The sequence below is a fragment of the Prinia subflava genome, chromosome 2 (assembly GCF_021018805.1).
Source record: "Prinia subflava isolate CZ2003 ecotype Zambia chromosome 2, Cam_Psub_1.2, whole genome shotgun sequence".
NCBI classification, from domain to species: Eukaryota; Metazoa; Chordata; class Aves; order Passeriformes; family Cisticolidae; genus Prinia; species Prinia subflava.
The window spans coordinates 71,253,232-71,280,353 of record NC_086248.1 but is presented as its reverse complement, the minus strand read 5'-3'; the positions used below and the strand labels follow the sequence as shown (position 1 = coordinate 71,280,353).

The 27,122-nt window shown below is 41.9% G+C and overlaps 1 long non-coding RNA gene across 1 annotated transcript in view; it reads right to left on the bottom strand.

Annotated features, from left to right (window-relative positions):
- The window catches only part of LOC134547015 (uncharacterized), a 64,481-nt gene that overhangs the window by 5,202 nt on the left and 32,157 nt on the right, over window positions 1-27,122 (bottom strand). The window lies entirely within an intron of this gene.

Genomic DNA, 27,122 nt, shown 5'->3' with positions numbered 1-27,122 from the left:
AAAAGACTTTCTAAGCTGAGATATAAGTCAACAATGCCTTGCTTTTATCTGCAAAGCCTGAAACTCTGCTTCAGCAGGAAATTAATTAAGTTTAACACAATTTCCCCTGGACAAATGTACACGAGTTACACACCTATGTTTTCCCCTTTTTTCTCTCTTTTTGTTTTGTTTTGTTTTGCAGTTTTTTGGGGTTTTTTGTTTGTTTGGGGAGGTTGTTTGTTTGGTTTGGTTTTCATTTGGGTTTTTTTTTGTTGGTTGGTGGTTTTTGTGGGGTTTTTTTGTGGGGGGTATATTGTTGTGGGTGTGTTGTTGTTGTGCTTTTGTTTTTGTCTTTTCTTTTCTTCTTTTCTTTTCTTTCTTTCAAGGGCATAGAGAGCTAGTAGCTGACTGTTGCCGCAGTTGAACTGCCATCTGTGTCGTGCCTGAGATCATCTTGGCTTTACTCCTTCCAAACAAGTTGCACTATCTACCTTTTGAACGACCTTCTGGTACTTCTCATATTCTTCAAAAGATCTTAATATCTCAGATTTAACTGGACAAGATTTAAAGGGCTTAGGATACCAAATAAATAATAAGTTAAAGTTCCCAAAAAGGAAGGTCGAAGCCTTAATCTGGCAGCAAATATGCATCTCCAAAAGAGAGACAGAAGACCTTTTCTTTACTGACATCAGATTCACTCTCAGGTAATTTTTTGAGGTCACTGGCATTGCTTCTGATACAGCTGCTTTGAGGACAAATGCAGGTTTGGTTACAAAGAATTTTGGGGAGGTTGGAAATAGAGGCTAGGTCAAAGAACTATCCTTGACTGTATTTCATTGTCTAAAAGAGACATCTCAAATAAAGACAGTGTAGAGAAAAATCTATAAATGACGACATTATAACATAAGGGGTCAGTGGATTTTCTTGATCTAGAGCTAAGAATAATCAGGGTTGCAGCCAGAGTGCCTAGAGATATGGGTGACAGTAATTAGTTTTGTGCTGTGTTTCAAAGATAATGTTTTGGATGTAATCATCAACAGCTCGCAAGACAACAGAGGACGGGTTCAAATAACATACGTAGAGAAAGAAGGTACATGAGGTCAGCACTGTGTGAAATACTCAGTTTTCATTTTGCCTGGTACTTATTAATGAAATGTGTAGAAAAATATGTCCAAATTTGATGCAAAATTTGTTTTACTTATTGGAACATTTACTTATGGACCATTAGCTTTTATGGTGGAAGCAGCAAAAACTTCGGGGCAAGGTTTAGGTGTAAGGCTTGACATTGCTCACTCTGTTTAATAAAGACCTAAACTGCTCCCTTCTCAGCTCACTGACGATCTTTAACCTGGGAGGTGCTCAGTTGGTTGTAAGGTTGTAGGTGAATGGTTATGAATTGATTTGGTTTGCAGATTCACCTCCCTGCTTCACACATGCCTTTAATCTCCTCCCCAGCATGGTTGTCACAGCACCAGCTCTGGGATGGTGAAGGACACTGCCAGCCTGGGGGGACTGCAGTAGAAATGTAGGATTTGGAATATGAAGGAAGGAAATAGAGTCTTGTTTCCTCTTACCACCAGAGCAATACAGAGAAGATGAAGAAGGCAGCAGAGCACACCTTGTGTTTCAGAGTGACCATCTGGAGTAAATGAAGAAGCACTTTCAAGCTGGGATTTCATGGTGAAGTCATGTCTTCTAACCTGCTCCTGGGAAATCTCTGTCCAAGGCACAGCAGAGTGAGGAGGAAGGTAGCTCAGTACCAGCCAAGAATGGAAACTATTCTCACAAGGTATTCAGACACAGGAGGTGAAAGAGGTTAAAAAAGGCAGGCAGTGTCAATCACACAAGCTGGGATTGTAAGGCTGCTCCTTTTCTGAGTGAATATCAAGCACCCTGGCTGTGGGCTTCGGTAAGGCAGTAGTTTGTCTGGGTTCACTTCAGGCTCATGGAATCACAGAATCGTTAACATTGGAAAAGATCCTGTAACCCTAATTACTCAACAGGATGAAAGAGACAGCTATACCTGAAGAAATTATATATAAGCTATTCATACTTGAGAAGGCTTACTGCATCTATATAATGTCTATAATGTGCAACTTTTTTCTTGGTTAAAGGAAGAAAAATTTTGTTTCCAAGAGAAATCAGGCAAAAACTTTTCTGCTTGTGCAGAAAAGGTAATTTCCTTTATGCTGTATGCAGATCAGAGTTTCAAAGGCAACAACTACTCGATAAGAAATTTGTAGCAGGTATCAGCCCTGTGCCATGTGTAGGGACTGCTCTGTGTCCCAAAACAGGATTCCCAGTATCTAGCAGGCTGGACAGGGTATGCCTTCATGAGTCACTGAGTTTCAAGCTTAGCTGAGTAACTGCTCTGTACAAATAGGTAGCTGAGATGTCTTTCCTAGAAGTAACCCAATGAGCTTAGGGGAATGCATTTCAATTAATGAACAAACTAAGTTTGAGGAGCTTAGGAATTACCCTCATGTTTCTTTGGCATTTTCATTACCTCAGGCAGTAAAGAGGAAGCTGAAGGTCATTGACAAGACAGGAAGATTCATTCTGAAGCAGTTCCTTTTGTCACTCTGAAACTAAGGTATTTTCTCTTTTCTGGAGCATAAATATTCCTGCATTTTCAAATCAAAATCTCCATTATATTTCGTTGACACTTAGCTTATTTTACGCAAAATGTAAGAATGAATGACATTTTGTCTGGTTCCATGGGTGTTTTCAGGATACTTTTCTTTTTCAGTTAGATGTTCTGAAATCCTTTCAACAGCTTCCTAAATTATCCTTTACTACTACTAGCAAAAACACCACTACAGAAAACAAGGAACAGCACAATATTGAGAAATGAAATACAAAATATACAGACAAGCAACAGGGAAAAGAGTCATGACCTTTCTATTTATACCAGGCAAACTTTGATACATGTTATATGTACTCTATTTTATCAGTGTCTCTGGGACAACTGCCAATACACTAGCATAGCCAATTAATAGAGAAAGCAAAGACTCCTTAAACATCATTGTGATAGCAAATTTTCCATTTAGCAAGACATACATTAAATGGTAAATCATGAACAGTGAGATTTAGCCTGAAGAACTGGTAAGTCAAGGGCTTGACTCATCACTACATTACTCTTATTTTACAGAATACTTCTGTCAAATTCAGCATATTTCTACAAGCATTAACCCCAGAGAAATATGTTGGTGAGTCAAGAGACGGAGACTGACACAGTCAATAATTTTTTTAGTGTTTTTTCTTAGTCATTTAATGTCTTTCTAGATTGTTTTTCTGCCTCAAGGAATTAGTAATTTAGGATCTGATTCTTCCCAGAATATGTGTTGCTTCCACAAATACTCTGTACAATAAAAGGAAGGCAAGGAACCATATAATAAAAACAGGAAGAATGTATAAAATAGATGCACAGCAGTCCAGTCACCCTGCCTACAAATGGGCATGAAGACTAAGCAAGAGGTGCAATATTAGTGCCTGACCCAAACCCCAGTGAAATCAGTGAGTTGGAGAGCACAGAGAGACCCAATTCTTCTGCAGAGTTTAGAGGCTGATACTTTAAAAACACCATGATCACATTTACATGTAGAGTCTCCGCTCTGCCCCCTCTGCTGTGCACCATTCAAAGGCTTGGCAGAGAAATACTGCCAGTCAACTCAGGAAGGTGTCAGGCCATTTCAAGCTAAGACAATGGCCATTTAAAAGTTTTGGCCAGCATCAAAGGAAAGAAATAATAGCAGCAAACTTAGCATCTAGAAAAAACGATATAGTGCAAGACTCATTGCATTTTGCTGACAATGGTAAACTGGTGTCTGCTGACACTCCCCTTGACTCCCTCAGAGTGCACGGTCCAGCTTTCCCCACCATGTTTTGGCAGCCTCAAGCCATCAAGGACTAACTGGAGACTTGATTCAATGGGGATTCCAGATACTGAACAATGCTTGGGCATCTAAACATTTAAGGAGTGATTCTAGCACTGAACCACGGATTTCTGGACTCCTTCAAAATATCCCAGGATACCTGAAACACCATTCTTAACCAGACAGAGATGACACAGAGGAGAGTCTGGGAGAGCTGCACACTCTGTGGCAGTGTTGGATGCCCGGCAAGGGTGCCTGAGGTGTTCTACGTGTCACTGGGTAGATATGTTTGATAGGTACACTCTGTCTGAAGTACGATGGGGAAACCCATCCTCCCATTTAGTGCATGGATGGTAGTCATCCTGCTGCCTCAGGTTTCAGGGAGGCTGAGTCATGTCAGGAGTTTCCTATCACTTTCAGTTAAGTATGGACTTCTGATAACTGGAATATATGAGATTCCCATCCCTCATATTGCAAGAGCAAACCTTGCTTGTGAAATAACTAGATCAACTTACATGATGATTTTCATAGAACCATGAAATTATAGAATACCATGTTGGAAAGGACCTCAAGGACCATCTGGCACAACTTTTCTTTGCAGATGGACAGTCTAGACAAGATAGGCCAGCACCCCATCCAGAGCAATCTTAACAGTGTCCGCCACTTCCCTGAGGAGATTATTCCAACAGCTGATTATTCTCATTGTGAAATATTTTCTTCATGTCCAGTCAGAATCTCCCCAGGAATAACTTGTACCCATTACCCTATGTGAGGGTCACCCATGTGATTCCTTGCAAAAAGGGAGTATCCAATTTCTTTGTAGCCACCTTTTAAATACAGAAACAGTATTTAAACACTGATAAGGTGTCCCCTAAGCCCCAAGGACGAAGAAACACAGTTTTCTCATAATTTCCTTCCATGTAAATCTTCCCAGTCCTTTGATCATCATTGTGGCATTTCTCTGGACCTCCCCCAGTCTGTCCACAATTTTTCTGCATAGCAGGGACCACAACTGAACACAGTATTCCAGGTGTAGTCTGACAAGCACTGAATAGAGTGGGATAAAAGTTTTTTAACCCTATTGATGATGTCCTTGTTGATGCAATCCCATTGGCTTTTTTTTTCCACAGCAGCACACATTCACTCACACTGGGCTTGCTGTCCACTGGGACCTCAGCTCTCCAGCCAGGCAGATCCCAGCCTGTGCTGCACTCCTGAATTTTATTTCCCCGTGTGCAGACATTACATTTGTCCTGGCTGAACTTCACAAGGTTCTTGTTAGCCCCCTCTTACAGCCTATCCAGGGTTCCTGCAGGGTGACTCTCCCTCCCCGAGTGTCCACCTCCCCCTCAGTTTGGTATCGTTGGCAAACTCCATCAGGATGGATTGATCCCATCACCCAGATCACTCCTGAAGATATTAAACTGTGTTGGGCCCACTATCAATCCCTGGGGACCCCACTGGTGGCAGCGTCCAGTTTAAAAAGGATTTACCACCACCCTCTGTGTGTGGCCAGGCAGTCAGTGCCCAGCACTGCACAGACCCCTTGTCTCCACCCTAATACATCAGATTCTCTGGTAGGAGCCTGTGGGAAACTATATAGAATGCCTTGGAAAACCCTTGGATTTTTGTGGTGGATAATCTAGTAGAAACAATCTCAGTAACCTAGGCAGTTTTCCAATCCTGAATTAAGCCACTTAATTCAGATTAATTGAGATAGAAAACAGGTAATGGGGTTTATTTCAATTTTATAGTTCTCTGGAGACAGATGGTTCAGACAGTATATGAAGTGCCAAGTGTACTCCTAACTAAACCTTTAAGTGAATGCTATGGTGGGATTAGAAAATCTCAAAGGACAAGTGTCATAGGAAAACAGAAATATACTATGAAAGAGAAAGCATCTCTAAATGACATGGGAGAGGTTTTGAAGAACAGATGAAACACCTAGCAGACAGCACAAAGAAATAATTGATCCCACCATGAACTGGGAAGAAAGATTCAATGGCATTTTACAGACTCTCTGTTACTTGATTAATTCCCATGAGACCCTTCAATATACCATGACATTCTTCATAACCTTACAATTTCTTCATCCTGTGACCTCTACACAAACCATTATGTTCACTTTTCTTTCCTACTCTCAATAGGTTTCTTCTCCTTTTAAAGTACCAGGCAGTAATATCTGTAAATACCATAAAGAAGCACCTTAGACCAAGCTATCAAGTAATTAAAGCTGTTTCAGTGGATTTTATTTCTTGTTGTTGCTGGTGTTTTTTCAACTAAGAGTGAAAAATAAATAATATGCTCTGGATGGCAACTAGTGTTTTAGGTGAACAAACACAAAGGGACAAACATTCAAAATATCTTGTAACTTAAGATATGTAAGATGAAAATTCAATTTATTTTACTTGACAGTGTGCTTCAACTCTTGTCTTTCTGCTGTTGAGAACTGCATGGAATGTGAACTTCCTCTGGCTCCGATTCTAATCTCACTCATGCTAATGTAAATCCAAAATAACCACTCTGAAGCCAGTTTAAAATGCTGTAATTGAGGGATTAAACCTTTAAGGGCATTTTTAAAAATAGGGATTTAGGTACCTGCTCTCTGAAATATCAATTTAAATCAGATTCAAATTTGAAAGAGGAATTTATCCTGCTGTCAGTTACATGTTACTGTGACCTCAGTAGCATTCAGTATTTCAAAGATAAAAGCCAGTTTCGCATCATAAAATTTCTAACCTGCTAATTTCTAATTTTTAATTTCTAAATTTCTAATTTCTAATTTCTAATCTAAATTTCTAATTTCTAAATTCTAAATTCTAATTTCTAACAGAATTGAATTTGGGTCTTGCCTGGCATAAGAAATATACTTTCATTTTAGGTTAAGTCTCTTAAACTACCAGGTTGCAATCAATGCATGTACTTTTATTTTCCCTATTACTGATACTGAGCATCTTCAAACATTTGTTTCATATTTTCAAGGAAAACTCAGCAACGTAACATTTGTTTTTTAGCTGATATTTGAATGGACATACATTTCCTTTGCTTTTCCCTTTTGTCTGTCTGTGTTGACCATGCACAGATGTTCAGTCAGTAGAGGCAGTGGGATTATTCACTGTGAATGAATTATCAGATAAAGTCAGCTCGGTCCGCAATGCTTCAGTACAGAACTTAAATCTAAAAATATTTCATTATTTCTAAATATTCTTGATAGTTGACATGTCTTTAATTCAGTGAAAAGCATTTTTGAATGCTTCTATTAGACCACAAATTACTTATGATTTTCAGTGTGCCATAGTCACCTAACATTATTTCTTCTCCCTAGTTAGATAATTGTATTATTTGAATGAGAAATTAAAAGAAGGCAAATAGGGATCCATAATAATTAGCATGTATCTGTAAAATTTTCTTGATAAATTTCAGCTCTGGCACAAGAACATTCTTATTAACCACTTCATATTAAATTATCTTTCTGTTTTCACTGCAGAATATTTGAATCCTGTGAAGTCTGAAGCGTTTGTTTGCACAGAGATGTTGGTACATGGTTAATCTACTTTGTATGGTTGATCCACTTTTGGATCTGATGGGGGTGACTGACTGGCTGCCAAGGAGCCTGGGGTGACAAACCAGGGGGACTGATGTGATGGGGTGCAGCAGATGCCTGTGCTGACATGGGGACCACGGGACAGACCTCTCTGGCGAGCAGAGTCGCTGTGCTGGAGTCAGAGCAGAGCTGTGGCAGAGGTTCGGAGAGATGAATATAAACATCTGGGTGAGTGAAAGGCATCTCAGGCCTCCACGTATGGGACACAACCTGCAGACTTTCTTGTCGAAGTGAGTCAAACAGAAACACCTAAAAGGGCACAGGTTGCAAAGCGTGGGCAGCTGAGCTCTATTCCTCACAGGCAGTGATGCCAGCAGGTGACGCAGTCCATCAGCTACTTAGGACACAATTCAGCTCAACAGATGTTGGGATCCAGCCCAGTTGCACGCAAGACATTGAGGCACATGAGGTGCAGGAACCCTGGGGGATGCACAGCTTTCTGAGACAGGCACCAGGTGCTGTGCTGGGCATGACAGAGCATCTACAATGTTGACCTATATATTCTGTACTGAGTCAACTGAATAAATATTTAGATGCCTATTTTAGGATGAACTGAATCATTCCCCAAGCTCTGGTGGTTGTTTTGACTTAAGTACCACTGGCTATAACAATAAAGGATATGCAGGTGCCTGTGAACACGATTGAGAACTCCTGCCCTTATTTGCCTGTACATGCTTATGTGGACAATGAATGGGCAAATTCTGACTACTCACATGTCTACTTAAACTGAAAACTAATTGGAGTGTGACCTGCAGGCAGAAATCAGAAGGGGGAGCAGAGGAGAAAGAACCTGGGAAATGCAGAAACTAGAAGTGGGTATTTGTGACTGGGGAATCTTCTTCTGAAGAAACAGGAAATCTGTAGCCTAAATTAAGCTATTGAACAGCACTGATGGGCAGAACACCCAGGAACTAAGATAAAGGCTCAAAAGTGTAAGATATGAAACTAGAAAGTGTTAAGATAATAGAGATATGTCCCTCTTGTCATCCAAATTTTAACACAGATATTGAAAAATATGCACTGATGAGGAGCAGCAGAAATGAAGAAAAAGGTCATGTAGGAGTACTGTAAAGGTGCAATAAATATGACTGAAAGAAATTACGAGAAAATATAGGGAAAGAATAATCTGTTTAAGTCAAACTCAGTTCAGAGAAGGACAGCTGAAAAGGTTTTAGCAGAATATTGCTATGCGTCTGACAATTTCTTACATTTAGAAATGTACAGAGATTGCAGTATTATTAGGAAGAAATACTGTCAGATACTTCAGTGGTAAGTACAGTGTAGCAGGATGACCACATTTTTTACAGTTTGACCTTAGACTGTGTGTGACTCATAATCCTACATTATTCCTAACATGAAAATTATTGTTACATTAGCTGGCAATGTTGCTCATAATTTGATTATATTTAATCAGTGTCAGTAAGTGGATATGCTAAAGAAAAAAAAAAAGCCTCCAAGTAGCTTTCTAAATACGTTACTGTTATTATTTCAAAATGGCAAACTTGGATAAATTAAGGGAAGTAAATGGTGAACTGAATTGGATTTGCATTGGATTGCTGGTGAGGCCAAAGTCACGAGTACCAGGAAAGCATAGAATTTCCTCTAGAACAAAATTTATTTGGACCTTAAACCTCCAGTGATGGAAGGAAGCCTGTCTGAAAGAGCTTCTTAAGGAGAATTGCAGGCTGTGAGGAAAAGGAGAAAGATGACAAAAAAGCCTTCAAAATGTTAGAGCTAAGAAGCAATTTTTAATGCTTTAATAAAGTAGTTTTCTTGTAGTACATTCTTCTCAGCTTTTAATGTCTTTGTCACCACTCTGGGTGCCTTAAATGAAATAAAAAAAAAGAATAGAAGAATGAGAGGAGGCCATTGCTGAGAAGTGTTCTTCAGAGAGCTCTTAAGCCATATTTCCCATTTTCTGTACCACATAACAGGGAGTACACAAGAATAAATGGCACCAGCAAGTGTCTGAGGAACCCTGCAAAGTGGAAATGACATTTTCCCAAGGCAATACATAGCTGCCAGTGTAAGCCTTTTTGTATCTCTCCCCGGACCTGTCATGTGGTATGGAAGGCTCAGAGAGACAGCAGAGGGAAGTGAGGAGTATCTGCTCCTCAGAACTCCTTCCCACAGCAGAAGGATGTCAAGAGCTGGTGGTGAAAAGAGTTTAGCATTATGTGTTTTCTCATGCTTCATGGAGACCTTCACAGAAAAAGGGTTGCAAGAACTCCAGATGTGTGAGATGACTGGGGGGACAGCAAAATGTCCGAGCCCAGAACATATCTGCCCAGGCATCCACTGGCTTGAGAATGCTGTACTGCCCTGTGCCAAGCCAGGCACTACACTCCATGCTACAGATCCTCCCTGATCACTACCTCTGCCTGGATGTTTGCCAGGGTTTTTTTTAATGAGAAGGGGAAGAGAATAAAACCTTTAGAGGTAGAAGATGAAAAATTCTTATTAGCACTCACAGCCTACTCTGTGTTTGGAGATATCAGGTTGTTTGGGAAGCCCAGAGGGACAGATGTTCTCTCCTGCCATGTATTTGCACAACACTTAGCAGTGAGATTTTGTCCTATTTGGGACAGTTGGGAATAAGACAGTACAAATGAGACTACTAACTCTTCCTCAGACAAATGCATCATCCCTTTAATGGTTACTGGAATCTGAAGTGTACTTCAGAAGAAAAAACACCATAAAAACCATTCCCCAAAAAAGCAAAATACTGATTTTGCTTTGAGAAATCTTGAGAGTAATATATTTCCTTTGCCTAAAGGAAATCTCTTGGCTATGATGTAATTTCTGATTATATTATGTACTTTCCCCACTAATTATTACTATTCCTTCTCAGTTTGGACTTTAATTATGAAATATCAATTACATTTTCTGCATGTTTATTGGATGGAATGGCTATCCAACATTTTTCTGGAGTACTACACTGAATTCAAGCTCAAAGTTCTATTTTTTAAAAGGAAAAAATAATATGAAAATCTGCCAGGCTCTGACTGACCACAGAAGAGAATTCCTTCATACCAGTTTTGACAATAAACTATGAAAATTGACTTCTGAATACCAATTAACATGTTTTCCAAAGCAATTCTCCAGATTTGCTAATTTTTTTAATGGTTGTTTTTATTGAAGGCATGAAAAACTATTAAAAAAGGTAATTGCATAGCTTTCATCATGGGAAAAAGATGAGATGGAACATTTTTATTACATGGATTTGAAAGTGTTTGATTCAGCTATTCCATGGCTTCATCAAGTGCAATTGCTGGCCCTTGCTACTGCCGCTGGGCTACACTGTCCAGGAAATGTCTGGATTCATATTCTAGGGATGAACAGCTAAAGGAGCTCCAGGGCAAGTTTGTATTTTGAACAGCAGTCCTGCTTCATTATAGAAACACACAGGAATATAGCACCATTCACTTCAGAGGTAGTGTTTTTTGCATTTGCAATGACAAGGAATATCATCCTTGCTGGCTCTTTTTTGCTTGGGATAAAAATGTTGCATCTCTGGAGTGCTGGCTGCAAGAACAGTAAGACTGTTCTTGTAGTAAACCATGTCACATGAATAAGAGTAGCAACATCCTAGTCCTATATTGAATGTATGGATGGTTGGAGACTTCCATGCAAACCTCAGAGCATCGCCTCTCCTTGCTGAGTCTGTTTTCTGCCACAATGCTATTGTGTGTGTTCAATGCTAATGAAATACCCTGAGCTGTTTTTGCTGCAGTGTGCTTGATACAGTAAGAAATCTGTTCACAGTCAGAAAAAAACATACCAGCATTGTCAGAGCCATGCTGGTGAAGGCTGGGGGTGGGGATGGGTGGGGAAGTATCCCACCCTTGGTGGATTTTCCTGTGGCAATAGCTGGATGTGCCTTCCTCTTCCTTCTTCTTGATCTCACACAATACATATTCATATGTGTTTTGCATCCAGCCTTTCTTTTCCAGAGTGCTTGTACCCCATGCCTCTGGTGAGAACCTGCCCTCCAGTTGTTCTTGCTGTTCCTGCCTTTCTACTCCAAAGGGCACCTCCCTGCCCAGCTCCTCCTTCCTCATTTTTTGAGCTTCTGCTGTCTCATCAGTGAGGCTCTAGATCAATAGCCAGTCATGTTGGGGAAAGCTGTGACAAGGTGAGCCAGGCTCTTCAACCACAATGCTCTACCTTTGATGCCTTGCCAAGATTCTTTCTGCGCTTCATCTTCATTTTCATCTTCCTCTTTCTCCTTCCTCTCCTAAGTTTTTAACAGGCTTCAGACTTCTTACAGGTGGCCAGGAGTGCTTTTGCTCAGGCTCCCTCTTTACCCCTGCACACAGCCATGGTTCCTTGTCGCTCCTTTTGATGTTGAGTCTGCTGCTGAGATCTTGAAACATCAGGTGCCTTTAGCACTTCCTACAGAAGTCCTCAAACACTTCTGGTCTATGAGAAGGAAGGTAAAGAGAAAAGGGAAGAAAGATGGGTGATTAGAAAGACCAACCCACCAAGTGGAAGTTTTGGGTAAGAAAATGAGTACTGGACTGAGAGCTGCAGAACAGGCAGGTTGGGAGGCCTGGCATGGACACAGTTTAGACACGATGCTGCTCAACACTTCCAACACATGTGAGACTTCCACCCCTTCTCAGGGGTACCAGATAATATGAGTTTGTGAGTCAGTTTTTAGTGGCTGGAAACAGAGAAACCACTTGTAGGCTTTGTTCTGTAAAGCATATGCAGCTGCTATTTCAGCAAAGCATTAATTTTAACACACATTCTCATAAGAATGTTTTCATATGAAAACATTTATATACAAAAAGCTTGATAACCTAGAGCCACACAGAGTTGGCAGAGAGCAGCGTTTACATGAGAGGAGTTGGCTGAATCCAACTCTCTCTTTAACAGTGCAAGCTCTTGGGCGTTGCAAAGCTGATGGTCATGTTGCCTAGCAGACTGGGGAGATGCCAGATGAATTGCTCAGCAAATGGCTGTATATGGATGGTGACATTTCACCAAGCAGTTAGATGAGAAGTATTTGTGGATAGAAGCCACCTTCTTTTGCTCTCTGTTTGTACATCTCTTAGCACAGGGAAATCCCGGCCTTTTTTGTGGGTGGCAAAGTGTTGCTGTGCTACAAATGAATAACAAAAAGCACAGCAGGAGGAACTGATTGTAGGCTTTCCTATTAACTGTATGAATGCATCTGGTCAACAACATATATCATGATTGTATCACAGCTTCTTGTAGGTCTTTAGCATTGCTGCCAATTTGTGCTTTTCAGTGCTTGCACTCATCCTTAGGTGTCACGTTGTGATGGGGGCAGCGAGGACTTGGTGTGCTGCTCATGTATTTGCCATGCTCAGCTGAATGGGACCATGACAAATGCTTCCATGATGTGAAACTCAAACTGAGCTGTATGTAGCACTCAGCTGGAAACTGGTACTGTTATTGCCATGCCCAGCTCAAGTGTCAGACAGGAGAAATCTCTGTGTGTTGGCAAGGAACTGGCATTCTTATGATTGTTTGCAACGTGCTGTTGATGATGAATAAATGAGTGCGGGTACAAACACGCTTCTGAGTTCGTGACTGGACTGCACCCATTGCAGACATGTTGCTGCCTGAACAGGGACACAGCAGTGACTGCAGCATCTTCCTGTTGCTCCTGTCTATCACATCCACTGGCTCAGTGTTTGTGGGTCATGGAAATATTTGGATGAGTTACTGTGCTTGCGTGCTTCAATCTGTATATTGTAGTATGCCACAGCTAGTCACCTCACAGCTTTGTCTAAAGACAACAGGCACACCTAATAACCTTCTACTGGTACTCCTGCTCTTGACATTTCTTTGCCTTTCCATCCCTCATGCTGCTTCTCTGTTCCAGTCACACCAAATTCAATCTGTTTGCTCTCATCTGCACAGAAACCTCAGCAGCCACAGAGTCCAGAGTCTGAGAGTGATTGCGCTTTTGCCTTCTATTCTTGGAAATAGTATGAATGGTATCCATATTCCTCTGCTCCCCTGCAGTCTAACTTGTCTGACATCAGCTACCCTTTCAAAGCCACAGTCACAGAATCACTGAGTTGTGAAAAATAGAGCTGGGAGGGCACTCAGACTTCCTTGGACTGTTTCTTGTTCTTTGACTAAGCCTTTCATAAACAAGCTTGCATCTGTTTGTCTGTATGAGGTACTCATTATCCTCAAAAACCTCCCATACCTTGTCCATAACTATGCATATCTGTGATTTAGTTCATGTTCCCCTCTATCTTCATTGTTTTGGGGACTCCTTACCCTTGTTCTGATGATGAACCCCTGTCTGAAGTGTGGCAAGTAGTTTGGAAAAGCTGCTGTGTACAGTGCACCCAACCCAGAGAATCTGATGTCAGACTTCCCGATACTGCTCTACAAACATGATTGCAAAACTAATTTTTATAGATGAGAATATGAACATGAAATAAATGAAAAAATGCTGAGGAATGTCAGAGTAACAGACCCTCTTGCCCAGTACACTGTTTCTGGCGGTGGCACTGTGAGATGCTAATCTGATGGTACATGTGAAGCTGGCCACTTTCTGTAGTCTGTTTCTCTCATGCTGCAACAGTATTAAATACCTATGATCAGAGAAGAAAAAAATACTGTCTGTGAGGATATTCATTTCCTCTAGAAAGAAGACTGGTATGCTCTGTAACTGGTACCTCTCTATTTTAGAGAATATGAGGAGTGCTCATCTGTGACCACTTCCAAATTAAGGATGAGAGCGACTTCCAGCTAATCATACCTGCTCCACTGGGAATGCAGCATGTGCTAGAGACAAACACATCACAGACTCTCCAGAGACAGACCTGATACTGTCTTAAAACTACTTAGGATTCTTCAGTTCCTATAAAGCTGTTCTATTACTCTAGTTGTCATCGACTTCTCTCTTATTTCCTTGCCAAATTTATGACCAGCAGCAGGTGTTGACCTATTTCTTTTTCATATAGCCTTCCCTTATTTGTGTTTCAGAGCCCAGCAAAGAAAGCAGTCTTCCCCTTTCAGCTTCCACTTTGATGGGCTGACCAAGGCAGGCTCTTGAAGTCTTTGTATTTTTCTCTGGATAATATGTATTAAACTTCCCTGCCCTTTCTTCCAGTAAAGATTTATTCCTGTCTGGAATGTTTTTCAAATTAGCCTTAATCCAGTTATGCCAGAGTTTAAGGGCTGGGTGAAAATTACAAACTCATTTCACACAGGCTGTATCAAAAAAAGACTTCAGGGGAACTGGTTTTAATTACTAGCTTTGTCGAGATTTGAATTATCAAGCTGTTTGTCTCTACTTAACAGCATCAGTCAGATTTTTAGGGCACATAAAAATGGGTGAGTCAGGAATTCACAGTTAAAAAAAATGTAGCAAGCAACAGAAAACCCAGACTGTCTCACAAGGATTCCCTCACCTTGGGTGGAAGTCTTGTGCAAACCACTGGGGCTTTTATGATTTGTTTTTCTCAAGTTGCAGCTGCATCCAGCTCAACACAGAAAAACAACATGACCTATTCCCCAAGGCCCATCCCTTTGCAAGCCTCAACCTCTCCACCACTTCTGTGCTCCATAAAGGACCAAACTAACAAAAAAAGAGAAAAGTTTTCAGTTTCAGTGATCAGATTTCAACCAATGGTCGTTAATACTGTCAACCTAGAAATCCAAGATCACAGTATGCAGATAAGTATGTTCTCAATGCAAGATCTTGGATGGAGAGAGCATAAAAGACAATGTAGATCTTGGGGATTTTTTAATTGCTTTTTTTGTGGAAGTTTTTAGTGCTGCAAAGCCTGGAGCTACACTATGAGGAGCAGTGGGAACCCCACTTCTGCCAGCCTGTGAGGGCATGACTACAGAGGGAAGAAGAAACCAACATAAATCAGAAGAGATATTTTATGAGAAAAAAAAACCTCTCCTGAAAAACTTTATGCACAAAAATCAGAAAGTGCAGTCTTTATAAAGTAAAGATCCTTTATTTCCAATAAGTGCATGTTTTCAGAAAGGTTCATAAGTACAAAAAAGCATATCACAGCCATACTTTAGCAGTGTGTAATAGCACAGCATAAAAGCAAGGAAGAAAAGGTACATTTTTTTGAACATAAAGTATCTGCTCTAGGAAGTTATCTGTCAGCACTCTCCTAAACTTCTATTTATGAAGGAGCAAAAAAGTTCATTGGTCAAAAATACTTAACACTGCCTTCACAGTCACAATACCTAAAGTCTGGTTTAATTAAAAAAAAAAAATTGTATGGAGATGTTGTTATGGTGTGGACAATGCAGTTGTGCTAATAAATCTCTTTGTCAGCATTCACACACAACATCTCTTTTCTACATCCATTCACAGCTGTGACACACCTCACACAACAGACTTGTGAATTAATCCTTGACTCCTCACTTGAACAGCAGTTGCTCATTTCATTTTGTGGAAATTCACTGACGTGAGAATTTTCCAAGACCAGTATAATCTGGGTATAATATTTTCAGGCACACCTGAAATTTGCTGATTTCACCTGAAGAAGGGTAACTAGCTATCAGCACTCTACCCACCCCCATTTCACACATATTTAGTCCCATCCTCATTTTCGTGTGCAGCTTATACAAGCTCTAGGATATTGGGTTGGTCTTTGATCCTTACATGTAAGAAAAGTTGGTCTCTTTTCAAGAGTTACAATGCACATTAAGAATCTTTCAATAATTATAACCTCAGAGTGTTTTAATACTTGATCTGAAGGCATTAGCTGGGAGGTGAAACAGTGGATTCTGCAGATCTACCATTTTCTGTCCATTACAAGGAGTGGGCAGGGAATGCAACAGAAGTTCTCTGTCTTTAGAAGCCTAGCAGCTTCCCAGGGAGTCCATGTCACACATGTACACACACATATATATTTATGTATGTATGTAGAGGTGTGTATATATATATATTTATATTTATGTGCATATCTATGCTAGAGAAAGGGAGAGAGAGAGATATTTTTGTGCAGAGAGAGCAAGGAAAACTTCACCCTTCCAAAAGAATTGTGACCCTCAAAAGCCCCATAAAAGGAACCTCATATGGTTTGCAGCCCCACTTCTGGAATTTCTGTGCTCTGAGGAGGTAAAAAAACCAAACCCCAAACACACTGATACATGATTTCAGTAAACGAAGGTGGTTATCAGATTAATGTCTATGCTTCTTGTCAGTAATGGTGTGGCAACTCTAATTACTTCTGTAGATCTTACAACACTATTTTTGAACAGAACAATTAGTTTAATTACACACTGTTTTCAAAGTGGCTGAGCACTCATCTCTCTCTAAATGCCAACAAAGGTTAAAGGGCCTCAGCTGTTCTCTCGGAATGAGGGAAGGCCATATGACATTGTGGCCAGTGCAGCCCCAGTGAGCTCATCCACTGCTCCACCCAAAAACTGGCTGCAAAGCCCAAAGGCAGCTCACTGCTCTCCAGCTCTCTGAGCAAAACACGGATGGGGAGAAAGGAAATGCTGTGTGGGAGTGGAGCTCAGGGGCAGAATGTCTCTCATTTCTGGTGATGATGGATTTGACTGCTCTTGGAAATGCAGTGGAAAAGCAGTGCCTCAGAGAGGTAGCAGAGAAGCCCATGTAGGTAATCATAGAGAGAAAATAAATCAAAAATTAGTCTGGGAGTTTTTCAGGTAACAGATTTGCAACTGTGAACAGGCAGGGGTTTGTTGTGCTTTTGTAAAGAAGTAGCAGCCCTACTGAAGATGAGAAGGGGTAAGAGGCAGGGCAAGGACATACCTCACTCTGAGGTTTAATTTTCTAAAGACGGAGATGACCAAAAGGGAGTTGCACAAGGGAAGAAGATAGGCCTTTTGGACTATGCTTCTGAAGTAAACCTGGAGAATGGAATAAAGGAATGGGATGTGCCTCAGAATGACAGTTCCTCATCTGGGACGGTAAAAGCTGAGGAGGAAGGATATGAAGGTTTGAGGTAGTAGAAAGCCCTGGGAGGGAGGAATGGGATTTGGAGGCATGTATGAGATTTGTAACTGGACAACAGCTTCAGGAGAAAAGTTGGGATGTTATAAGAACACATGAGCTTTCCCACAAGCTGTCCCACAAGCTTCAGGGATCATCCAAGGAAGAGTATTTCTCAATCCCTCTCTGCTGTTCACATTTTACCGTCAGTGTCCATAACTTTGCAGCTTGCAAGACTTAATTAAATATTTTAATTCTCATTTTCCCTGGTAGTGAATTAGGCTATGAGATATTTTGAGAACATATGGTTTATTTTGCCAGGTCTGTCTTAGATGCTCGACATGTGACAGGGGAATGGAATTGTGTAATTAAGTCCTGAGTTCTGTAATCACCTCAGACTTTAGTTTATAAATCACTTACACCCCATTGCCTCATGCTGGAGGGGAAAGGAGCTTGTGCATTGACCTTCTATCCTGCTTCTGCAATTTCTCAGCCTCACTGATTTCTCTGGAAGCTGGAAGGGACTTGCTGCAAAATCCAGCTACTGTAGACACAGGCAAAGAGGCCGGAGAGCAAGTATAAAGAACTGCACGTCCTGCATTCAGTGTGAATCAATGCTATTCATGGGTGCCTGCTCTTTCCCACAAACCTTCATTACACTTGCATGAGTGTATCTGAACAGAGGATCTCAGGAAGAAATGGGGTGTGTCTGTTCATTCATACCAGTGGCAACCGCAATAACGAGGCAATCAAACACAACATGCAGGAGCAGCAGTGCCTGCTTGCAGGTGTGCCCTTAGAGGTGAACACACAGAGTGCTGCAGCCACCACGGACTCTGCTGTGAAAAGATGTTGTTTCATTGCATGTCTCTCAAAGCAAGGCAGCCTGGAGAAATAAACCAGCCTTTCCACACTGCTGTGCTTGCAGGTCGTGTGAATGGGTTTCTATATGAAGACCCTATCACTGCTTCCATTACCAGTGCTCTGCTTTGTCATAGTTGCATGAAATGAGTCTGCCTGTCCTGTACACTTCCCTTCCTCTCTTCTGAGCTAAGGTGCCCGCATCTCTACCCATGCCCCTGATCTGACATAGGACTCCTACTCTCTCTCTGCATGCCCTTTCTGAGCCAGCTTTATTTGTCACTGCTTGTTTATTTTTCTACTGAAACAGTTGGCTATTTCTGAATAATGAGTAATGAGTGTCAGAGTAAGGAGGGATAGCCTTGCTGGACCTTTCCTTGGCTGCGGTGTCTCTACATGTGGTCCATCTGCTCAGCTAGGAAGGCATCAGCTGCTTCCTAACGAGCACAGCAAAGGGATCCCCACAATTCAAATGGGGAGAAACAAACAAGGGAGGAGACAGGAGGATCTCAACCTGTCAAACTCCTGAGCAGCATTGAAGGACCTAGGAGAGAGGGCAACCGTTTCACAGCTTTGACATGGATCAGTCATTTCCTAGTCACTGCCAGTTTATTTGCTTTCTTGGTGCATTTGGTATGCAGCAGCCAAGAAATCATTCTGCACGGGCACTGTCTTCCTCCTGTGCTCTGCAATGCATCCCTGAAACCACCATCTTTTCACCATTCTGGGACTGTGTCAGCCCTCAAAATCTTCTCCAGCATGCCTTGGACTCTCAGATGGAGAAAGGATCTGTGTAGAATTCACTCCTGTTCTCTTCCCTCTGGTGCCAAAGTTCAGGACTGAATTAGGTGAGAGGGAGAGTATCTGGATAGTGGTTCCTTGCACAAATCTTTCCTGCTGGATCCCTGAAGAGCCCAGAATAGGATCCCAAAAGAGGCCAGTAGGGGAATGGTGATCCTGTCAGCCATGCCGACAGTGAAGCCAAGGGATCTACCACTGCCCTTCCTGTACCCTGCAATGAAGGAGTCGTACTCCGATCCAGATGCTTCACTTGTTGAAACGTTTCTGTTATTTATTGAGCCACTTGCTTGTTTTGTGGGTTGCAGTAGCAGAGCAACGATGTGATCTCCATGTGGACGCTGAGCAGAGATACTGAATGAGACCAAATGCTCACAGAACTTCAGGACCTGAAAGTAGATGAAGTACCTGATGCCCATGTGGGTTTTCAGCAACAAAAATTGTTGATGTGGACAAGCTTTGCTGCCTTCCTGAAGCACCACAACTTGGAGTGGAGTTCTGCACTTGCCTTGCAGTCTGTTCCTTCTGTTAGCAAACCTGCTGAAAGAGCAGCCTGCCACAAGCCTTTAGTTATAACAAGGCTGCATTCCTACCTTCAGTGTTATTAATACATCACTAAAGATTACTTGTAATATTTTTCACTTCTGTAACGTGTTCTATCAGGGGAATCTCAGAACATTTTGCAAACATTAATTAATAAGCCTTGCAACACCACTGTTTACTAGCTGAGTGTTGGAGTTTCCGTCTGCTCTAGATGTTCCATCTCCCACCGCCAGAAGAACCTACGTCAGGACATGTGCAGCACATGGACACACTATTAAAATGCCCACTCTGCCCCAGTCCCTTGTCTGTACTGTGGCATCAAATTACATGCTTGAGAAAAACAATCTGATCCTTGAACTGAGATGCTTGGATAATGAGACGACTATGTGTGTTGTAACAGCTGACTTAAGAAACAAGTGAATGACTTGGTGGCTAAATTCAGATGGGTTGGGCTAGATGGAAAGGGGTTTGGCTTTTTGGAATTTACAAACCTTGTTTTTCATGGACTTGTGTTGCCTAAATTAAAACAATTATTTTTTGGTTTTTTTCAGTTGATGTGCCACTAATAGGAATTTTAACTGCTTTTAGAAAGAAGTACAAATTGAAAAGGTTTGTACTCATTCCTATCTGTTAATCATATTTCTTTACTGGCATCTTGTTTTTTCAGGCATCTCCATTCCTCTTGTTTGTGTTTGTAGACCTTCTGTTCACATGTTTATGTAGATGTGATTTCTCTGACACAATTACAGAGATCAGTCTCATTTCTTTTATTTTTCAGCATGTTCCTTTATTACTGTTCACCCTCCAAACTCAACACCAAAATGTTTTCTCAATAAAGATATCAAGACTGCCAGAATTATCCTATTTGGTTCTTGACTCTCAAACTTCAAAGTGATACCTTAAAGGCAATTCCTCTTTTGGTCCTGGGTTCATTTTCTTGCCAATTACTTTTGAGCATTTCTGCATTTCTGTGCTGAATCGATGAAATGCCAGACAATCTAAAAAAAGCCAGATAACTATCTGTGGAATGATAAATAAATCTGCCACATATAATCTGAGACTAAGCTTTTAAAAAAAGCATTACCAGCATCTGACACAGAGGGAGAAAAACATATTGCTGCTGTTGTATTTGCTGCTGAAATAATTACTTGCTATTCCTAATTACTTTAGGAATAGCATTTACATTAGGTTTTGCTAATGCCCCATACCAGACAATTTCTAGGAATGAAAAAAATGACCATTTCTTATGTCCCTCAGTGTTTCCCAGAAAAATATCAGATCTCTTCCCCTTTTCCATCTCACTCTAGAGCCACTCTTTCTGAAGAGCAAGTATTGCTGAAATTGATTTGCTTTAAATGAGAAAGTCCTGCTATAGGAGGAACTGACATGCCACAGAAGGGCCACAAAGTTGAACAGTATCAAAATTCTGATTGCTTTACCTCTTTTACATCCCTAAGAACATTTGGGGCAGTAGCAAGAGAGTCAGTGCTCTTACCCAAGCTCAGCAATACAACCTCCCACAGCAGCAGTAGGGTAATAGAAGTGCTGTGATGAATTGATGGGTTCATTAGTCTACAATCAATGGATGAAATTTCATAATAGAATAGACCTCACAGGAGTCAAATACCAGTGCTTTAATTGTAGCAGGTGCTCAGTGCCAGGTTATGTATTAAAAAGAAAAACCCAATCTTTCAGTGGAATAAAAAATCCCTAGAATCAAGTAGACTACAAGAACAAAAAACAAGTTGCCAAGACAGAAAAGAAAGAAAAGGGAGCACATTAACTACTCTGCACATTTCCAGCTTTGCAAACTGGAGCTCTGTTTCTCAAAGCTGAGTATGTTGCCTGTTTCCTGGCCTCTATTGCAGTAATATCTGAGTACATGTAACCTGAAGCATACTCATCCCCACAGCACTTTTGTGAGACCAGGGAAGCTCTCTTAATGCCTTTCGTGGGCAGAGAAGTGACAGCTCAGAGGCACAAGTGTGTTTGGGCACCTCATCCCTGCTGGACCAAGTGGGGATACAGTGTACAAGGGATTGGGTGAGAAGGAGTGGGAAGGGGTGGGAAGGAGCCCAGTCCCACTGGCCTTTTCCTGCCCCTTAGCACAAGCACACTGCTGATTTGCAGGCACTGCCATTTTGGGAGCAGGACATGAAAATGAGTTGTTGAGCTTCCTCTCCTGCAAGGATTTCAATTGTGTCTGCAGTAGTTCTCCATCACAAGCTGTTATTGGCAGATAGAGAATCAGGCTGGAACTTCAATGAGCTACACCTTCTCCCTGTATCTACAGATGGATTTCTGTCCTCACTTTTAGGAGATGCTTCACATCAAGGCTCTCTTTGCATCAGGTCTACACGCAGCAGGACCCTCACCTCAGCAGGCTGCAGCTGTAACACAGACTTCAGGCAACTCTAGCAGGACAATATACACCTTTTGGTCATTTGGTGCAGGTAGAGAATATATCTCCTGGAGGCCTTCAGCTCCAGACCCCCACTGGTGTGATGGAATGATATAAAATAAGTGGGATAAAAGGCCATCGTGTGGGTGCTACAGCACCAAGCTACAGATGAAAGAGCAAAAGTACCACCAGGTCAGGAATTTGTGGGTTTGTGGTCTATGAGACATGGCAAATATGATTTGAGATTCAATCATTCTGACATTTGGGACAAATTCTGTTCTCAGTTATTCACTTTTGCTTCTACTGAGCTTCTGGGGTGCCCAAATACTGGTATAGTTGGACAAAAATGGACAAACCTAGTCCTGATTTTAATCAATCCACACACCACTTACTTCAACAGAGGTTATGTAGTTTATATGAGAATTAATTATTTCCTCCTACTGCACACAGTCATGTTCCCAAAGAAATATGCAGTAAAAATATGCTCAGAGAAGTCAAAGGGAAGAGGCTAACAACAAGTGTCCTTAGGAATGTCCCTGGCCAACAAAAATGAGGCTGAGTACAGTGCCTTTGTATGAATGCAAGAGAGGATATTTACATAAATAAAAGCAAACCTGTTTAAAAAAGACTATGTTAAAGATGTGTATCTGATAGGGTATCTACATACACGTGATTTTGGGCTTGTTTTTACATACATGTGGGGAGACTACTGTGCTTATAGGGAGAGAGATACGAGTACATATTTATATACCAATAATATTGCAGTGTATATGTGTGAATTTCAGTATATTTGAATACATCCAAATATAAACACTCATACACAGTGTGGGCACTGTGATACTTATGAAGATACCTGTCCCTATGATCATGATAATGTAGTAGAGCTGCATAGTGAGAATATTGTGTAAGATTTAAGACTTAAAGCTTTCCATATTTCAGATTTCAGTGATCTGTTCAATTTACCATAAGCTGGCAATTTACGATAAGAAAAGTAGAAATGAGCTTCCTATGTTGGATCTGTTCCTCCTCTTGTGGTGTGCCTACATGTCACACTCCTGTTCCTCTCAGATCTGCCATCCGCTTTCCTGTGGGCACCAACGCTCTGCCCGGGGACGTGAGTCTCAGCTCTCTTAGCAGTGGCAGCACGTGTGCTGCCTCCACGGATAAAACAGGCATGCTGGACTTTTTCAGATTATAAGCTTCCCAATAAAGCACCTTAAGAGTCTGACACACCTGGTCTTGTAGCCTTTACTAGTAATACTAAATCTCTTTTCATCTTCGGCTTCATATGACTAAAGAACTGGAGAGCAGAAGTTTTTCACTGCTGTGGGAAGAAAAGAGGAGAACAAAGGTGGTGATGATCCAGGCAGAGAGGACTTGTGCTTTTCTTTGCCACAGGCCCTGCTTTTCATCTTCAGAGAGTCACTTATACCAGTGTTTTCAACATGTGGCTACTGGTTCCTGGTAGTGAATATAGGACAATTCATTTCGGTACTCAGGCTTCAACACCTGTCTTTGTCAGCCTGGTCTGAATAGCTCGTCCTTAACACCCAGTGCTGCTTGTAATGTTAAGAAGGCTTTGCATACACCATCAAAGATGAGACACAGTTTCAGTAAGAGGCGCTCTTCTTGTACAGAGTAACTGCTATCACCAACTAGTGTATTACTTTATATGCTCTGTGCATGTGCTGAATATTATCCACAGCAAATTCCGTTTTAGTGAGACCGCTGTGGGCCATTGTTCCTTTGTGCAAAGTGTCCTGGGAGAGCACAGCTATAGCTCACTATTGTCTCTTTCTTCCATTGTAGCTGGAGTTCATTTTGTGCTTTCTTGAGCTGATAGCTCTGCACCACTGTTGGGCCAATACAGACAGGGCAGAGAGGAAAAAAGGCTTGGGATCAGCTGCACTTTCTGTAGCATCCTACTGCATTTTATCAGTTCACTGTTAACAATAGCTGAAGGCAAGGCCTAATGATATGCAGTTGTTAGGAAGAATGAATCTGAATGTGTGAGGGAGAATATCATAAAACAGAAACAAAAATAGGGGCAATAATACAAATGTTTAATCTGCTATGAATCTGTTGAAAGATAATGGGTTGCTATTGAACAGCCTAATGAGAATGAATAAAATATGTATGTCATAAATAAAGGGAGTAATTGCAAAGGGCCGGGGGTCTGAAACAGAGCAGGAAGTAGCTTCTGTTTGACTTTACAAGAAAATGCTGATACATGAGTTGCTTTCTGCATGGCTGATAGAAATTCCTTTCAAGACCCCAGCACTACCAGCAAAGCCTCTGCTGGCAGCTGGACATGGGTCAAAGGTAACAAGGATTTGCAGGTCTGTGGCTTGGGGGCTTGTGAGCTATTTAACATTCAGGAATAGGAATGAACAGAAGGGAAGCCCTGGATACCAACAGAAAATCTTGATCTTTCTTATCTGTCTTTTCTTTTCTCTCTATCTCTTTTTTTTTTTTTTTTTTTTTTTTTTTTTTTTTTTTTTTTTTTTTTTTTTTTTTTTTTAGGACATAAGTGGTAACGTTTTCATTAGAACGCTAGAAAACAAATTATATTTTACCAGCAGGACAGTGCTTTAGTACTCTCAAGGTGGATGGTAATAGGAGACTGAGCCCTAGAGACAAAAGAAAAGCTTCCTACAGGAAATTAAACCCAGGCTTTGCAAATAAGAACAATAGCCTACAATCCAGGTAAAACTACAGACACAAATGAATGAATACAAAATGAACATTAGCAGAGCCTGAAGCAGTGACACCTCGAAATACAAAAGAGAGGAGAGTGGCTTCACGGCACCTACTGAAATGAATTTATAACAATATGCATACTAATGAACCTGAAACGCCACTTAGTTTTTGCATCCATTATTCATTGTTCGGCTTTATAGGAAAGGCAGCTGTACAATGGAACGATTACAGGGAGCATCGCTGGGAGTGCGATGATAACAGGGAGGAAATAGGAGCAGCATCTGTTCCTTCACCCTGATCCCCTTGCATGAAAATTACCAGGGGATTGGAAAAGGAAAAGGTTGCAAGAAGAGAAACCAGATGAGAGGCTCAAGATGTTTCAGAGCATTTTTTTAATTCCCTCCCTGCAATCTATGGGATTGCTGTCCCTGAAGGAGCAGGAAGGGCCAGAGACTAAAAGAAACACTGTACAAGAGCTTGTGCTCTCCCTTGTTGTCTGAACATGTTTTTTGGGGTTGATATATTCTTCTGAAAGCAGAAACTGATGATGATTAAAGGACCTTGTACAAGAAAAACAATATAGATAACAAGTGGAGCCAGTTCAGACAGCCAAAGGTGTGAAAGCTCCTGGGCACAGGGAAGCTGAAGGAAAGTTTCTGGAGAAAAACAGACAGAGGCAAGCACTGGTATCCCAAGTTCTTCTGTGCTCCCTGTTCATTTATGTCTGCACAGACAGAGGCTTTCCTGAATCAGATTTCTCAGCCACCTGCAGCACTGTGTGGCATGCTGAATCTGACCTGCCAGTGAGATCACACCATCAGCCAAGACAGACCTAGAATGAATTCTTTCCAGTGAAGTGGGTCTTTTCAGTCCTAGGCAAATTTGAAGAACTATTTATATATTCATAAATAATAATATCTATATTTCAAAGTTCCTAATGATTCCCCTAAACTGGATGCCCTTCACATTTTATTTTCTGAGTAACCAGGGCCACAGTAAAAGCACAGGGGCTGATGCAAACCTGCTGGGATAACAGATACCTTTTCTGCACTCCACTGGCTTTATTTGCTCCCCTTGTAACAGACTGCAGCTGGCATGGGACTAAGTTTAATATACTGAGAGCTTATTTTGCATAAATACACTGGAAACAGAATGGCTGAGGTTGGAGGCATTCTCTGGAGGTCAAAGACGCGCGGCGAGATTTTTTTTCGTTGCGTTTTTCGTTTGCTGGCTCCAGAAATTACGCAGGCAGAATGGGTGCTTCTCTGTCTGCTTCCCAGAAGGGAGTGTTTTACAGTTGTGTTGCGTTGCTAGAAGCTAATAAAGTTAAGTTCTCTAAGGATTGTTTAAAAAAGCTGGTCCGATGGCTTTTCCTGCACTACCCGACGGCGTCCCCGCCGATGGTCCACACCTCCCGATTTTGGGAGCTGGTGGAAAAGAAACTATTACAATTAGGTAATGCCAGAGAAAAGTACACACAGAAATTAGCCTTTTTAATTTTGCAATTAAAGACGGCAGTGACGAAAAAGGGAGTGCAGAAAAGCTCTCAGGAACCCCAGCTAGCCCCGGTTTCCCTTCAACCCAGTCCCAGCCCCTCTGCCCCGAGAAAGGGAATTTTGAGGAAAGCGGCGACTCAGAGAGTTGTCAGCCCAGGCTCTCCGAAAAATTCCCGGCCCCCGAGCCCCAGTAGCCTGGGACAGACTGCTGGGGACCCCTCGGAAGGCTCTGGCCAAGCTGACCGAGGACCTTTCCTTCCCCCTGCTTCCCCGAATTGCAAACCCAAGGTTCAGTTTAATTTAAACGCGTCACACTGGCCACAAAATGGCGGCAGTGACCCATCTAATGGCGCCCACTCCTCCACGTGGCCGCCACCCTTCCCCCATCCCCTGAACCCCTTTCTTCCCTCCAACCCCTTCCTTCCCTCAGCTCCTCCCCTAGCCCCTTCCATAGCCCCTCCCCAGACCCCTCCTGCCTCCCCAAAGGTCCCGCCCACTCACCCTGGCCCTCGACACGCCCCTGAGGCAGGGCCGAGTCCCTCTCCCCGCCCCGGAAGGACGCCATCTTGCCAGCAATTTTCCCACGCCCTCATTTCTGGTTCCCACGGTTGGGAACCGGAAGAAATGAGCGAGGGTGAGCCGGAGGTCACTCTCTCTGCTGCGCCTGTCACCTACTGCAGAACACGTGGTGGTGACACACCAAAACCCAATTGGCATGCTTTTTCCCAAAGCATCATTCGGGATTTATGCAAGGTGCACAAGGAATATGGCAGGGAGAGTCCCTACTTCCGTGGCCTCCTCACTGCTGATCTCGCAGGTGTCCATGTTGTTCCAGCAGACCTCCGGCAGCTTTTCTCTTGCCTGATGAATGGCACAGAGTTTAAGCTCTGGGACGCAGCATTTAAACAGGCCCTGCGAGAAGCAATGCCTCAGTTGC